Source organism: Piliocolobus tephrosceles, unplaced genomic scaffold (assembly GCF_002776525.5).
Source record: "Piliocolobus tephrosceles isolate RC106 unplaced genomic scaffold, ASM277652v3 unscaffolded_42877, whole genome shotgun sequence".
In the NCBI taxonomy this organism is placed as follows: Eukaryota; Metazoa; Chordata; class Mammalia; order Primates; family Cercopithecidae; genus Piliocolobus; species Piliocolobus tephrosceles.
The window spans coordinates 4350-20708 of NW_022327506.1; the positions used below are offsets into that span (position 1 = coordinate 4350).

At 48.4% G+C, this 16359-nt stretch overlaps 1 long non-coding RNA gene across 1 annotated transcript; it reads right to left on the bottom strand.

The window, feature by feature from the left end:
* Positions 1 to 211: 211 nt before the first annotated feature.
* On the bottom strand, positions 212 to 15747 carry LOC113223890. The gene is made up of 3 exons (XR_003308926.2): positions 15556 to 15747; positions 1141 to 1221; positions 212 to 480 (listed from the first exon to the last, which is right to left on the bottom strand). It is a non-coding gene; the product is annotated as an uncharacterized LOC113223890 (long non-coding RNA).
* Between the last annotated feature and the right edge of the window lie 612 nt (positions 15748 to 16359).

Genomic DNA, 16359 nt, shown 5'->3' on the forward strand with positions numbered 1-16359 from the left:
CTCCAGCCTGGGCAACTGAGCAAGACTCCGTCTCAAAAAATAAATAAATAAATAAATAAATAAATAAATAAATAAATAAATAAATAAAAATAGCTGCAGAGATATTACAGAATAACATGGCAAAAAGCTTAGGACAAGATGGGAAAATTTTTAAATGGAGGACAGAATTGCCTATACGATCAATTATAACTGTGTACATAGAAGGACATGTGGACAGATCGACTCTAGAAGAGAATGTGGAGAAACAGTATTGGAGTTTCAAATACTTCAATGACTTCAAGTATGGGGGATTGTTTCCCCATGTAAATCTTTTTCTTGAATAATGCACATATATTTAAATCTTTGCTATACCTGAGGAGGAGGAGGAAGAAGAGGATGAGGAGGAAGAGGAGGAGGAGGAAGAAGACTTGTCTCTCTCATATTGTTCTTGGGAAAATAGTCCAGCCTTCCCATCTTGCTTGTGGAAATCTGTCTCTCCATCTGCAAGGCACATAGAGGCCAGGGGATGAGCATTTCCCACCCTTCCCATCCCAGGGACCACCCAGTCCTCTCCAGAGTTCTACTTGGACTTGAGGAGCCAGGAAGGACTGGATTATCTTCCCAAATATCTAGGGCCAATGCAACGTGCAGGAGACCAAAGCTCTCAGAGATACCAGGGGCTCAAGGAAGGCTCAGTACAGAGATTTATCTGAATGTGGACTCAGAAAAGGGGTTTCTAAGCCCCCCGCCCTGCACCCAGAGAAAGCTAGACTCTGTGGAGGAGTTGCCAATTTAGGATCCTTTGTAAATTACAGCCAAGATGGGGTGTGATCAAGCCCTAAACCTTCCCATTCCCCATTATGGAGTCACACAGGACCCTCTCTACCTTCTAGGCATATTCCCTAGTGCCAGCCCAAGCCCCCAGAGAATTCTTGAGATTTGGCAAGCAGCTGAGGGTCCCCATAGCTAGATAGCACAGGAAGACAGATTGGACCGTGCACATGTATGTGTGCATGTGTGTAAAACCACTACTTCGCCATTTCAACTGTGATTTGAGGCCCTGTGCAAAATGAGCTGAGCAGGGTCTTCTTCCGTCCCTTCTACTTTTGGACTCCACCTCCCATGTGGTTTTGCCCAGAGGGTCAGAGAAGGCAAACGTACAGTCTAGATCTTCTGTTTCTCTGTGGACTTGACTGTTATCTTGAGGCTGGGAGGGTGATGCTGAAGTCTCCATGGCTTTTCCTGGAGGAATAACAATAATCAGTAGTTAATATCACCTTAGTTAATATCTTAATATATAAAGAGCTTGGCAAATAAATAAGAAAAAGACAAACACTCAACATTCAAAGGAATAAGAAAATTAATTAACAAAAAAATGGTAGTTCTATTGGCAAGCAAGAAGGCCAGGGGCAGTGGAGGGAGGAGGGTTAAAGGAGTGGGGAATCGGGGTGGTGGGTATTGGCTAGACAACTAGCAGGGGGCTTCATGAAGGAAGTCAGTATTTATCTGTACCTGACAAGTCAGGCACCATCTTTTTGTGTGTGTGTGTGTAGAGACAGGGTGTCTCTATGTTGCCCAGGCTGGTCTTGAACTCCTGGGCTCAAGTAATTCTCCCACCTTGGCCTCCCAAAGTGCTGGGATTCAAGTGTGAGCCACCACGTCCAGCCTAGGTACAATTTTGACAGGAATGCAGATTTGAAGTTGGTGAACCAACTCCAATCCCACAAACATGGCCAACATCCAGGAATGACTGAGCAAAAAGGCAAGGGAGTCCTGAGCCCTGGCAGGCCTCACACACAGGGCCACCTGCCACCTCTTGACAGCTACGTGCACAGGAAAGAAGTTTATTTTATTTTATTTTATTTTTTTAAGACAGAGTCTCGCTCTGTCACCCAGGCTGGAGTGCAGTGGCCGGATCTCAGCTCACTGCAAGCTCCGCCTCCCGGGTTTACACTATTCTCCTGCCTCAGCCTCCCTAGTAGCTGGGACTACAGGTGCCCGCCACCTCGCCCGGCTAGTTTTTTGTATATTTTAGTAGAGATGGGGTTTCACCGTGTTAGCCAAGATGGTCTCGATCTCCTGACCTGGTGATCCGCCCATCTCGGCCTCCCAAAGTGCTGGGATTACAGGCTTGAGCCACCGCGCCTGGCCCAAGAAGTTTCTTTTAATGGAGCCGCTGTGCGATGAGTCTCTGTTATAGCAGCTGAGCCAGGAAGTGCAGGCTTCCTTTTGATTCCTTGCCCCATTTCTTCTACTCTCAGCTCTGAAGCTGAGACCTCAAATCTGAGAGGAGGTAGATTTACTAGCCTCTGACTCATTTATTTTTTACTTTTTTATCTGAGACAGAGGTCTTGCTATATCGCCTAGTCTAGTCTTGAACTCCTGGGCTCAAGCAATCCTCCCACCGCAGCCTGTAGCTGGGACTACAGACATGTGTCACTGTGCCCAGCCTCTGACTAATTTAAACCATAGTTTCTCAGCCTCAACACGACTGACATTTGGGACTGGGTAACACATTGTGAGATGTTTAGCAGCCTCCTCCCTCCCAGATGCCAGTAGCACTTTCCTGTTCAGCTGTGACAATAAAAAATGTTTCCAGACATTGCCAAATGACCCCTGTTGTGGGGCAAACATCATCCCCCATTTGAGAATGGTCTAGAGAATCTACCACAAGACCTTGGCAGGAAGCCTCCTCTCCTGTGTCTTAGAGCCAGATTGCCTGGGCTGAAATCCTGTCTCTGCCTCTTCTAGCGATGGAAGCATGGGCAAGTTACTTAATCCCTCATTATGCCCTGGGTTTCTCATCTGTAAAATGGAGACAGTAATAGTGCTTACTTCATAGTATGTGAAAATGGCAGGACAGTCCTTAGCAGGGCCGTTGGGAATGTGTGTTTCCTCCTCTACAGGCCTCCTCTTACCCTTGGACATCGGGTGTCCAGTCCCATCCCCACTCATCCCCCATCTCCTAGACCTCAGACTCCATTACCTTTTTTTTTTTTTTTTTTTTTTTGAGATGGAGTCTTGCTCACTCTGTCACCCAGGCTAGAGGGCAGTGGCACGATCTCAGCTCACTGCAACCTCCGCCTCCGGGATTCAAGTGATTCTTCTGCCTCAGTCTCCTGAGTAGCTGGGATTACAGGCGCCGCCACCACACCCAGCTAACTTTTGTGTTTTTAGTAGAGACGGGGTTTCACCATATTGGCCAGGCTGGTCTTGAACTCCTGACCTTGTGATCTGCCCACCTTGACCTCCCAAAGTGCTGGGACTACAGGCGTGAGCCACCGCGCCTGGCCTACCCTTTTCTAGAATAAAACTTCCCATTTCTCAGAGCAGAATTCAGCTAGGCATTAGGAAGTCACTAGCCATTAAAATGCATCGATATCAAGATGGAATGACTGACAACAGAAGCCTCCAGGGCATATTTCTATTTTGAATAGTGTTCTTTGCACGCAACAGGTGACTAGTACATATTCATTGGCTGAGATCATCTCTAATGAAGGCATTTCAGCTAGAGTGGAGGAAGAGTTGTAGAGCCACATGGGGGAAAGAGAGCTGCTGGCTGATGTCAGATAGACTGAAGTTTACAAAGTGATGAACTCTTTTTCCAGTCTCATCTCCATCCTGCTCTGTGTCCTGGTCACACACAGCACTTTTGGCTTAGTCCATTCTTTCCTAATGTCAAAATTGCATCTGACCTTCCAAGCACAGGTCAAAACCCACTTCCTTCATGAAGTACTCTTTCAGTTGTCTAAACGATACCCACCAACTCTATTCCCCACTCCCCTAACCTTACTCCCTCCACTATCCCTAGCCTTTTTTTTTTTGACACGGTCTCTCTCTATCACCCAGGCTGGAGTGCAGTGGTGCAATCACAGCTCACTGCAGCCTTGAACTCCTGGACTCAAGCGATCCTCCTGCCTCAGCCTTCTGAGTAGGTAGGACTACAGGCACGTACCACCATCCAGGGTTTGTCTGCTTCACTAGATCATGAATGCAGCCTAAGTAGGGACTAAGGCTGATTCATCTCTGTGTCACCCATACCCTGTACAGAGCCGGGAACAAAGGAAAAATGATGATAACAAGCAGCTATAAGTGCCTACTATCTGCCAGGCAAGGTTCTAACAGTTAACTTGTGTTAACTAATCTATTCCTCACCACAAACCTATGAAGGCTCACTAGGGCTGTGCCCATTTTATAGGTCAGAATATTGGGGCACAGAGAGGATAAGAAACTTGCCCAGGACCGGCCGGGCATGGTGGTTCACGCTTGTAATCCCAGGACTTTGGGAGGCTGAGGTGGGTGGATCACGAGGTCAGGAGATGGAGACCATCCTGGCCAACATGGTGAAACCCAGTCTCTACTAAAAATACAAAAATTAGCTGGGCGTGGTGGTTGCAAGCCTGCAATCCCAGCTACTCAGGAGGCTGAGGCGGGAGAATCACTTGAACCCAGGAGGCAGAGGTTGCAGTGAACTGAGATCACGCAATTGCATTCCAACCTGGGTGACAGGGCAAGACTCTGTCTCAAAAAAAAAAAAAAGAAAGAAAGAAAGAAACTTGCCCAGGACCACATGGTAAGCGGTTAAGTAAGGGTAGTTGCTCAGCCCATGCTGGGAGACTAAAGGAGTGACGCTGGCTCCTCTTTTCAGGACCCTAACATTGGCACCAGGAAAGAGGACACACTAACAGTCATCAGAGTGTTATGCAAATATGCTGACCTGGCTTATATTTAGCTACTGTTGGAGCCTTGAGTAATTGTTTCCATAGCCAAGGGAACTTCCTTGGGCAGGTCTTTAGCACACTGAAGGGGAGGAATGGAACCATCACAGAGGGAAGACCTGACGTGGCTCTGTTTCTCCTTTTAATGTCTTTGTCTGTTTTTCCTCCACCCATTTTCTTTTTTTCTTTCTTTCTTTCTTTTCTTCCTTCCTTCCTTCCTTTCTTTCTTTCTTTCTTTCTTTCTTTCTTTCTTTCTTTCTTTCTTTCTTTCTTTCTTTCTTTCTGTCTGTCTTTCTTTTCTTCCTTTCTTTCCTTTCTTTCTCTTTTTTTTTTTTTTTTTTTTTTTGAGACAGGGTCTCACTCTATTACCCAGGCTGGAATGCAGTGGCATGATCACGGCTCTGCAGCTTCAGCCTCCTGGGTTCCAGTGATCTTCCCACCTCAGCCTCCCAAGTAGCTAGGACTACAGGCATTTGCCACCACAGCCAGCTAATTTTTTAGTTTTTATATTTTTGTAGAGATGTGGTCTCACTATGTTGCCCAGGCTGCTCTTGAACTCCTGGGCTCAAGTGATCCTCCCACCTTGGCCTCCCAAAGTGCTGAGATTACAGGCATGAGCCACCACCCCCGGCCTTCACACAGGTCTTATTTAACATAGGGAAGGACTGAGGCTCAGGTAGAGGAAGAGACTTGTTCAAGGTCTTCCAGTTTATAGATGGATTCAAATCTGACTCCTACCCCAACAGAGAAGCTTCATGCCCCAGCTACCCCCTGATTAGAGGCCTCTAGCACCACCTCAGGTGGCCCCCACATCCAAGGCTGATCCTACAAGGAAATGGAATGCCTGACTTTCTGGCACTTTTCTCCAAAAAGCCCAGCCCTGCTGAGTCAGGGGTGGTGCCGGGGCCTCTGTACCCACGGGTCCTGCTAAACTGGATTTCCCCTTCAGGTGAGCCCGGATTTCCTGAGCTCCTGCTGTCACAGAGCCTGGGCCCAGGGCAGGAGGGCTGACAGAGCACACTGAGCCATGACAGCCTCACAGCACTCTCCTCTCCCAGCTCTCTTGACTCTCATACAACCAGGAGGGAGGCAGGGTGGAGATTACTGTCATATTTTATAGAAGAGGAAACCAAGTCCCTGAAATGGAGATGAACTTGCACAGGTCATGGAGCCACACAGGGGCAAGGCTGGCTCTTTCATCACATCAGATCAATTTGGCTCAACTTTTATGTAACAAATTGTGAGTTGTTTTTCAGTTGCCATGGACCCGCAGGTTGACAGCCACATAACCTGAGCATGCCAGGTTACTATGTGTGCAACTACAGGGGAACCTAAGTGCTCAGACTGAGGAGTGGGGACTGAATTAAGAAGCGGATAGCACATGCCAGGATTCAGTATCCAATAAGATCAAGCTCTGGCATCGCCCCATGGCAGGATCCAATCAGATCATGCCTCCCACATCACTTCATTGCAAAATCCAATCAGATCATACCTCATTACCCTATGCTTATAAAACATGCCCAGCTCCCATCTTGGTGAGACAGATTTGAGTATTTCCTCCTATCTCCTTGCCACTGGACTTGTAATAAAGCTTTTCTTTTCTCAAAAGCCAGTGCCATGGTATTGGCCTCTATGTGCATTGGGCGGTGAACCCATTGATTGTGTGGTAACAGCTCCAGAACCCTGCTTCTTGATTCACGGATTGCTTGTCTTCTTGGTGTCCCATATTGGATGAGGGGGCTGAGGTGACTGAAACGGAATTGGATTTCAACAGGAAGAGAAAGGCAGAGTAGGATAAAAGTTTCAGTGGAGGAGGTTGGGGGCAGCAGGCAGTTGAAGGGTTAAGAGCCAGAAAGGGTGGAGAAGATCAGTCTGGGCCTTGAATGCCAAGCTAAAGATGGCCAACTTTTCCTGAGGGTAGACCGAGGAACGTGTCTGTGGGCCAGAAATGCAGGGCAAGCTCAGCTAAACAAGCCCAGTGTGGGAAATGGGGTGGGAGCTCTGGAAGCAGAAACAGCAGCTGGGAGGGGAACAGAGTGGACAGAGGAATGGACGTTTGCTGCTTTTGCCCACCTGGCGTGAAAGCCCCCATCTTCTGATGATTACACAGGATTTCTCTTTGAGGAAATCCAGCTCCCACTGGACAACAGCTTGGGGCTGGCCCTCGATGTGTCAAGCCCTTCCTGGCTGAGGGGTGGGGACAAGGCCAAGGGCAGAGCCAAGGGTACAAGAGTGTTCTCAGTAATCTCCATCAACTTCCCAAGCCACCCCAGACAAGCATGCACTCTGATTTCAAACAGATCCTTTTTCGTTTTTCTTTTGTTTTTTTGAGACAGGGTGTTGAGATTACAGGCATCAGCCATCGCGCCCAGCCTCAAACAGATCTTTGTTATGCAATCACAGCTCCAAAATAAGTACTCCCCAAAATAATTGCACTCCCTCCCTAAGCCCCTTTTACATGGAATCTGTGTAGTGGTCACTCCCATTACCCAGGTTAGAACATCAGCCTCTCTTTCTGCAGGAATCTGACTTGTGACATGAGTGACCCAGAGCCCTAAAGGCTGGCATAGGTGGTTTGCCCTGAGACAGAGCCCTGAAGAGGCTGATGCTCTCTATTCTGCCTCCTGGTCACAGCCTCTTCTGCAGTCTTGTTTTTTACCCTTGCCCTCTGTTCTGTGAGACCCACCCCTACCTCCTTATCTTCCCAGGAAAGTCTTTTTTGGTAGCCTGAGGTGGCTTTGTAACTTGCAACCAAAGCACTGTAGTTGAGACAAATGTCTCGGGAGGGCTCCAGGCTTCCTGCAGAGCTCAACAGGGCTCATGGCAGACCGGCTCCACAGACTTCACTCCAGCCTCCAGGCTGAGGCTTGGCAGGGTCCCTGAGCCCCCATATGAGGGGCTGGGGCTGAACTTCAGGCTGGGTTGGGGACCTACCGGGTTTCCCCAGCCCCCTCCTTTCCCTCATCTTCCAGCACTGTGATCACCAAAGCAGCAGCAGCCCTGATGATCCTGCCCTAGAGACTTGTCCCCCTGCTGAAGGTGCACCTCTTGGACCTGGTTCAGCACCTCAGCGGTTTTTCTATCACTGTGATAACAACACCCACCAACTTTGTGGCTTAAAACCACACAAATTATCTCACAGTTCTTCAGGTCAGAAGTCCAACGTAGGCCTCACTGGGATAAAATCGAGGTGTTGACAGAGCTGTGTCCCTTTTTGGAGGTTCGAGTGGAAAGTCTGCTGCTGCTGCTGCTAGTGCAGCTGCTTCTCCTTCAATTCGCTCCTCTAGGCCCTTTACCTCATCCATCAAACAGGGAACAATGTCACACACTAAGGGCTCTGGAGCTCAGATGGGGTTTTGGATAGCACAGGACGCAATATCATGTCCTTACCCAGGGGGCGATACTGAGAGATGCCCTGATGAAGCCACTGGGACAACGGGGTCTGGTAGCACCTACTTTAGCACTTAAGTCAGGCTTAAGCACTTCACTTCCCAGCTCCTGATTTTGGAAAATTACTTTACGTCCCCAGGCCTCTGTTATCTCATCTGTAAATTAGGGATAGTGTCACTGCCTTGCAGGGTTGCTGTGAGGATTGAGATTAAAAGGACTTAGATTCTGAGCTCCCTGGAAGTAGAAACCATGTTTTTCTGGCTCCCGGCTACATTCTAGCCCCTGGCTTAGATGAAATGCTTAATTAAAAGAAGTCACAAAGTGCTGAATTTAAGAGCTTAAAGAAATAATATTAGGAGGCTGGGCGCAGTGGCTCATGCCTGTAATCCCAGCACTTTGGGAGGCCGAGGCAGGCGGATCATGAGGTCAGGAGATCGAGACCATCTTTTTTTTTTTTTTTTTTTTTGAGACGGAGTCTCGCTCTGTCGCCCAGGCTGGAGTGCAGTGGCCGGATCTCAGCTCACTGCAAACTCCGCCTCCCGGGTTCACGCCATTCTCCTGCCTCAGCCTCCGGAGTAGGTGGGACTACAGGCGCCCGCCACCTCGCCCGGCTAGATTTTTGTATTTTTTTTAGTAGAGACGAGGTTTCACCATGTTAGCCAGGATGGTCTCAATCTCCTGACCTCGTGATCCACCCGTCTCGGCCTCCCAAAGTGCTGGGATTACAGGCTTGAGCCACCGCGCCCGGCCGAGACCATCTTAACACTGTGAAACACCATCTCTACTAAAAAATACAAAAAAAAAAAAAAAAAAAAAAATTAGCCAGGCATGCTGGCAGGTGCCTGTAGTCCCAGCTACTCGGGAGGCTGAGGTGGGAGAATGACATGAACCCAGGAGGCAGAGCTTGCAGTGAGCTGAGATCACACCACTGTACTCCAGCCTGGGCGACAGAGCAAGACTTCATCTCAAAATAAATAAATAAATAAACAAACAATAAAAAAAGAAATAATATTAGGACTACAAAGATTCTTTGTATCTCCGTCTCCCTTTATATCATCTTCCACTTGTTTATACCCCTTCTTCTCTCTCACTACTCTCCCCCAGGCCCACCTCACCTCCCCACAGATCTCCAGGCTTGGAGGTCTCTCCCCCTCCCCAAGTTGGAATTCTACAGTGTTGCATCCAGGAGATCAAAACTGAGGCCCAGAAAGGGAAAAGGACTTGCTCAAGACCACACAGTGAGGAGTGTGGATATGAACACATCAACATCAACATCAGAGTTTGAGGGGAACCGTGAAGAGGGGAAGAAAGAAGATGCTACGGTTTACACCTCCACCATTTTGTCTAAGTCAGCCAGGCAGTTTAATAGTGAGATGACAAGCCGCACTGGCCGGCCATCCAGCTGACTGGACTAGATGAACTTCCATGAATCCGGGGGAACCTTATGGCCACTGCATACCCAAGGATGCAGACAGGACCTGGGGTTGCCCCTGAGGAGTGTGGAATGGCATCTAGGCTGCAAGAAGAAAGTGAAAAGGGACAAAATCAAGCGTGGTACCCAAGTTTCAAAATAATGGCTGTGGTCAGGTGCGGTGGCTCACGCCTGTAATCCCAGCACTTCAGGAGGCTGAGGCCAGTGGATCACGAGGTCAGGAGATTGAGATCATCCTGGCTAATATGGTGAAACCCTGTCTCTACTAAAAGTACAAAAAATTAGCCAGACATGTTGTGGCACGTGCCTGTAGTCCCAGCTACCTGGGAGGTTGAGGCAGGAGAATTGCTTGAACCTAGGAGGCAGAGGTTGCAGTGGTCTGGGACGGTGCCACTGCACTCCAGCCTGGGTGACAGAGTAAGACTCCGTCTCAAAAAAAAAAATAAAAACAAAACAAAAACAAGGCAGGGCGCAGTGGCTCACGCCTGTAATCCCAGCATTTTGGGAGGCCAAGGCAGGCAAATCACAAGGTCAAGAAATCGAGACCATCCTGGTTAACACAGTGAAACCCCATCTCTACTAAAAATACAAAAAATTAACCAGGCATGGTGGTGGGCGCCTGTAGTCCCAGCTACTCGAGAGGCTGAGGCAGGAGAATGGTGTGAACCTGGGAGGCGGAGCTGGCAGTGAGCCGAGACCGCACCACTGCACTCCAGCCTGGGTGACAGAGCGAGACTCCATCTCAAAAAAAAAAAAGAATAATAATAATAATGCTGTACAGAAAGAGGATGGTTGGGTTCTGTGTGGAGGCTGTTTATACGGAAAGATCTAGGATTTTAAAAAGATAATCTGGAAGGAAAGAAAACAGTGTAAGTATCGAGGCTGTTGTCTAGCACATAGTAGGTGCACAACCAATGTTTGTTAAAGTGGCAATATGAGCCAACAAGGTGATATAGCTACAGAGCAAAGCTACCATAGCCTTAGGTCATATTAACAGAAGCACAGAGTCTACGGTGAAGGTCGTGGCCCACATTCCACCATCCCCAATCCTCCATCTTGGGTTTACTCCTGGGTCCTGCATAGAATAAGTTCTGGACAGACAAAGAGAATCCAGAGGATGTAGCGGGTAGAGAATACACCCAAGAAAAGTAGCTTGGGGAGCAGGGCACTCGACCTAGGGATGAGCTCCACATGGATGGGCCTAGTCACTGTCCCCAGGTCTCTGCAGAACTACTCCAGGACTCCAGGACAGGGGGAGCAGGTAGGGCTGTGAGCTCAGAAGGAAAGGTCAGTACCTTGAGGAAGTCACGAGGGAAGTTGCCAACTTCAATATATAAAAGAATTTTCTTCCTTTCTTTTCTTCCTTTTCTCTTTCTTTCTTTCCTTCCTTCCTTCTTTTTCTTTCCTTCTTTCTTTCTCTTCCTTCCTCTCTCTCCTTCCCTCCTCCCTCCTTCCTTCCTTCCTTTCTTTTTCTTTCTTTCTTTCCTTCCTTCCCTCCCTCCCTCCCTCCCTTCCTTCCTTCCTTCTCTCTCTTTCTCTTTCTCTCTCTCTGTGTCTCTTTCTCTCTTTCTTTCTTCTTTTCTAGAGACCGGGTCTCACTTTGTCACCCAGGCTCAAGTGCGGTGAGGCAATCATGGCTCACTGCAGCCTTGAACTGTTGACCTTGGGCAATTCTCCTGCCTCGGCCTCCCAAAGTGTTGGGATTGGCCTTCCAAAGTGTTGTGCTGAGCCACTGCACCTGGCCTCAATATATAAAATAATATTCTAAAAATGACAACAGCTTTGGGGTTGTCCTGAGCACGCTGCCATGTGAGGTGGCAAGTTGAGGAGTGGCAGGGGTTGGCTTAGATGTTCTTAGCTCAGAACCTATTAGTCTCTCAAGCAATTCTCTCTGAAGTACAGGAGGAAAATATTAATTTATTGATTTATATGTAACTTTTAACTAAAAATTAGTTAATAGTATATAGTTTAGCCCTGATGTGTACCCTTGGCTCATATGTCAGACACCACATGTCATGTCCATGAAGTGGGGCTCCCAGAGGCCAGTGGGGAGCCCCACAAGGCAGACAGGTTGACTGTGGCCACGTCTTCCTTTTCTCTACATTCAGACTATTGCCATATATTGTGGTGTGCAGGAGCCCAGCTGGGTTAATTTGAGGCTCAAATGAAATAGCTTTCACTGAATCAGCCCCCTTATTGTTGACAAGTGACTTCAAAGAGTCTGCAAAGAAACTGTGGATGGAGATAACCCTAATCATGAAAGTACAAACAAGCAACAGGAAAAGTGTGGGACAGACTTGTCCTTGCTCTTAGTTTAGCTGCATTACCACGTTGGAAAGAGCAATGGAAAGGAATCTCACACACAAAACAATTCTTTCCTGTGTATTTGAGTTCCTGAAATAATGAGAAACAAATACAAATTCAAAATACAAAATAATAACGAGAAACAAATACAAACTCAAACTCAAATACAATTGTATTTGAGTTCCTGAAATAATAATGAGAAACGATTTGAAAGGTGGATTTCCATCCACTATCACTGGTGATGAAATTCACTGTGAATGTACACTGGTCCCGAGACATCAGCTAATGGCCACTATACTTGTATATACATGTATATATTTATGCATATGTATATGCTGGGGGTGCCCATAGCATTCTTCTTGAGAAGATTGTGCAATCAAAAAGTTAGATGAGTGCTGCTCTAGATCCTCAGACCTAGCTAGACACTAGGAATGCTAGTCCTGGTTTGGGGTTTTTGGGTCTAACTGGATAATTTGTTTCAGATTTAGGGACAAGGAAAACTAGAAGGGGAGTATACACTCCATAAAACATTTTTGAGGCTCCACTGACACATTTGAAGATTCATAGGAAGAAACCTAAAACTCATTAAAGGCTTTTTCTGGCTCTGATCGTCCTAACTTGGTGTAGTGTTGAGTCAAACACCAAGGCACCAAGGTGGGTGCCTAGCTAGACAGAGCCAGGTGGGTCCCTTCTCCCACAGCCTGGAATCTCAGTCTCTGTTTCTCTCTCTTTCCCATTTTTCTCTCTCTGTTTCTACCTATTCTCTCTCTTTCTCTCTCCCTCTCTCTCACTTACACACACACATACACACTCTCTCTCACAACACACACTACACACATACACACACTCACACACACACATGCACACACACACAACTGACAATAAGAAACAGAAAGGTGGCATCCAGTACAAGAGCTTGTCAGTTCTCTTGAACATCAGACAGACCTAGATATTCAGTTCCCGCCTCGACCCCTCACTGACTCTGCGACCTGGAGCGTGTCACATCCATTCTCAGAGCTTCAGAATCCTTAGCTGGAAAAATGGGCATGCCTACAACTCAACAGACAGTGACAAATAATCCAGTTTAAAAATGGACAAGGGACTCGAATAGACATTGCTCGAAACAAGACGCAGAAATAGTCAATAGCACATAGAAAGATGCTCCACATTGCTGGGTACAGTGGCTCACACCTGTAATCCCAGCAATTTGGGAGGCCGAGGCAGGCAGATCACCTGAGGTCGGGAGTTCGAGACCAGCCTGACCAACATGGAGTAACCCCATCTCTTCTAATTACAAAATTAGCCAGGCATGGTGGCAGGTGCCTGTAATCCCAGCTACTCGGGAGGCTGAGGCAGGAGAATCACTTGAACCTGGGAGGCAAAGGTTGCAATGAGCTGAGATCGTATCATTGCACTCCAGCCTGGGCAACAAGAGTGAAACTCTGTCTCAAAAAAAAAAAAGAGGATGCTCCACATCATTAGTCATTAGGGCAGTGCAAATCAAAACCACCATGAGATACCCCTTTACACCCACTAGGGTGGCTTACGATGAGACATACAGACAGTAACAAGTATTGGTGACGGTGCGAAGACACCGGAGCCCTCATACATTGCTGGTCAGATTGTAAAATGGAGGTCACTTTGGAAAACAGTTTGGCAGCTCCTCAAAAGTTAAAAAAGATTTACTACATGACCCAGCAATTCCAATCCCTAGTATATTCGCGAGAGAATTGAAAACCTATATCCGAACAAAGACTTGTAATGAATGTTTATAGCAGCATTACACATAACAGCCAAAAATGGAAACAACCCAAATGTCCATCCCCTGGTAAATGGAGACACAAAGTTTGAGATCATCATACAATGCAACCTCATCCAACCAGTGGGAGGAAGGAAAGGATGGACACTCACTGCAATGCGGATGAGCCTTGACAACATTGGGCTAAGCGAAAGAAGCCACTCGGAAAGGACCACACACCATACGATTCCATCCAGATGAAATGTCCAGAATACACAAATCCATAGAGATGGAAAGTAGGTTTGTTGTTGCCAGAGGGAAGGGGAAGTGGGGAGTGACGGCTAAATGGTACAGGGTTCACCTTGGAGATGATTTAAAAAAATTAGATAGTGGCGCTGGCTGCAGAACTCTGTGAATGCACAAAAACACTGAATTGTACACTTCATTTTTATCTATCTATCTATCTATCTATCTATCTATCTATCTATCTATCTATCTATTTATTTTGAGATAGAGTCTCCCTCTCACCCAGGCTGGAGCACAGTGGTGCAATCTTGGCTCACTGCAACCTCTGCCTCCTGGGTTCAAGTGATTCTCACGCCTCAGCCTCCTGAGTAGCTGGAATTACAGGTGCGCACCATGCCTGGCTAATTTTTGTATTTTTAGTAGAGATGGGGTTTTGCCATGTTGGCCAGGTTGGTCTCGAACTCCTGACCTCAAGTGATCTGCCCGCCTCAGCCTCCCAAAGTACTGGGATTACACAGGTGAGCCATGCCGCCTGGCCCTGAATTATACACTTTTAAAGGGTGAATTTTATAGTAGTGAATTACATCTCAGTAAATCTGTTATTAAAAAAAAAAAAAGAAGAAGAAGAAGAAGAAAGAAAAAAGAAAAAGGAAAGACCACCCACAGGGTTGTTGTGAAAGTGAAACAAGGCAGGGAGCAGGGCACGCCCAGCATGGTTCTTGGCATGCAGCCAGCACTTGAGATCTCGCTCTCTGATCCTTTTCACAAGGAGGATTTCCCAGCACAAGTAACCTGGTGCTCTAGGGCTACACTAGCCTGAGTTCACTCCCCACCACTCCCCCTAACACACACTCCCAACTCATTAGTTAGGGCTCTGAACTCTTCTGGGCAGTTTCTTAACAAAACAGAAGAAAATAATAAGCACAAAACCATAATCATTCTCATCCCCCTTAAAAGGAAACTAGGTTGGCTTGAAGAGTGAGAGCCAGGGTGCTTTGAACAGAGGCAGCTCTAGGACAAGGATGACAGCCTACGGGGATGGGTGGGGGGAGCTCTGAGAGGTCTGCCAAGCCCCCTCCCCTTGGGCCACACCACCTGCGCCTGAGGCTCTGACAAGCAGCAGGGCCCCCTCCCCATGGCCCAGCTTTCTGTTTGGCATATCCTCCCTGGGGTGCCTTTGAGCTGGAAGCAGGGGGACAGCTGGCTTCTTCCTCCCAAATCTCCCAAACCTGAGCTGCAGCTCAGGGTGGCTTCCTCCAGGAGGGGCAGAGAAAGGGGCAGCTGCCTGCAGTCACTGATGGTGGTGCAGAGGCTGAGCTATTTGCGGGAACACCCCTCCCCTACTAAGCTGTTAGGTTCCGTAACAGCGAGGGTGTGAGGGGCCTTCAGAGATCTAGTTGGACCCTTCATTTCACAAGTAGGGAAACTGAGGCTCAGAGAGGCCAAGGGTTTTTCTGAAAGTCTTGCAGCAAGTTGGTGACAGAATTGGGAGCTGGTCACCTACCACGGCCAAGTATAGGCGGGTGGAGCCTCAACACAACCCAGAGAGGTGAATATTTGTCATCTTCTCATCTTCCCCTGAGGTAGAGACAAGTTCTCACCCAGCTAGGAAGATGCAGAGCTGGGACTCAAACCCAGGTCCACCAAAGAACCACACAATATCAAGCCTATTGAGGACACTCTTTCTCCCAATTTCCTTAAAAGCTGACCCTCCACCCCACTGCTCACCCAGCCCCATGTCCCATTACCTGTGGTCCTTTAGCTTGTCTGGGCAGCAAGAGGAACTCTGTGTAGACTGTGTGGATGCTGGGTTGGTCAGGGGAAGGACAAGACAGGCTGCACCTGTGACAGCAAGGAGGTGGGACTAGCGTGACGTTGCCCCTGGGCCCCACTAGCTCACTGGGATGGCATTCCTTCCTGCTGGTGCTATCTGCCCCAGGCCTTCCTGTCTGACTTGACTCCTCCCTACAGCACTGCAGGAGGGGCAGGTGGGGCAGCTACATGCCTGGCCCTGCCCCAGGGCCACAGCCATGCCCTTGGACTCCAGGAGCCAGTGAAATGGGGGCAGCTGTGCCACCCTTGGCTGTACCAAGCTCTGGGAAGGGAGGAGGGGACATGTCCCAGGTACCCCCTCCACCCACATTGGTGAGGCTGACTCAGGCCCTAGCCATGTGTCCCAACCTGCCCTGTGCGTCCCAGAGGGGAAGGAAGATACTCCGATGCTCCCAGGAGGCTGAGGTTGGTCAGGGAGCAGGAGAGAAGGCCCGGGGACTCAGGAGGCTGGCAGTGCCCGCTCCTAGGTAGGAAACTGGGTTACAGCTAGAGGAACTTTTGGAGAGCACCCACTCGCCTTGTGCAAGTGGGAAAACACAGGTCCCTAGAGAGGTGAGAGGAGCAGTGTCAGACCTCACACAGCCGAGGGCAGGGCCCCAGCTCAGCCTGCCTCCGCCTCTCACCTCTCACTTATCCAGCACTGTGGCAGCAGGACAGGAAACAAGTCCTACCACGGGGGGCCCCAGCCTTGGAGGGAAACAGGCAAGGGCCCGCGAGCT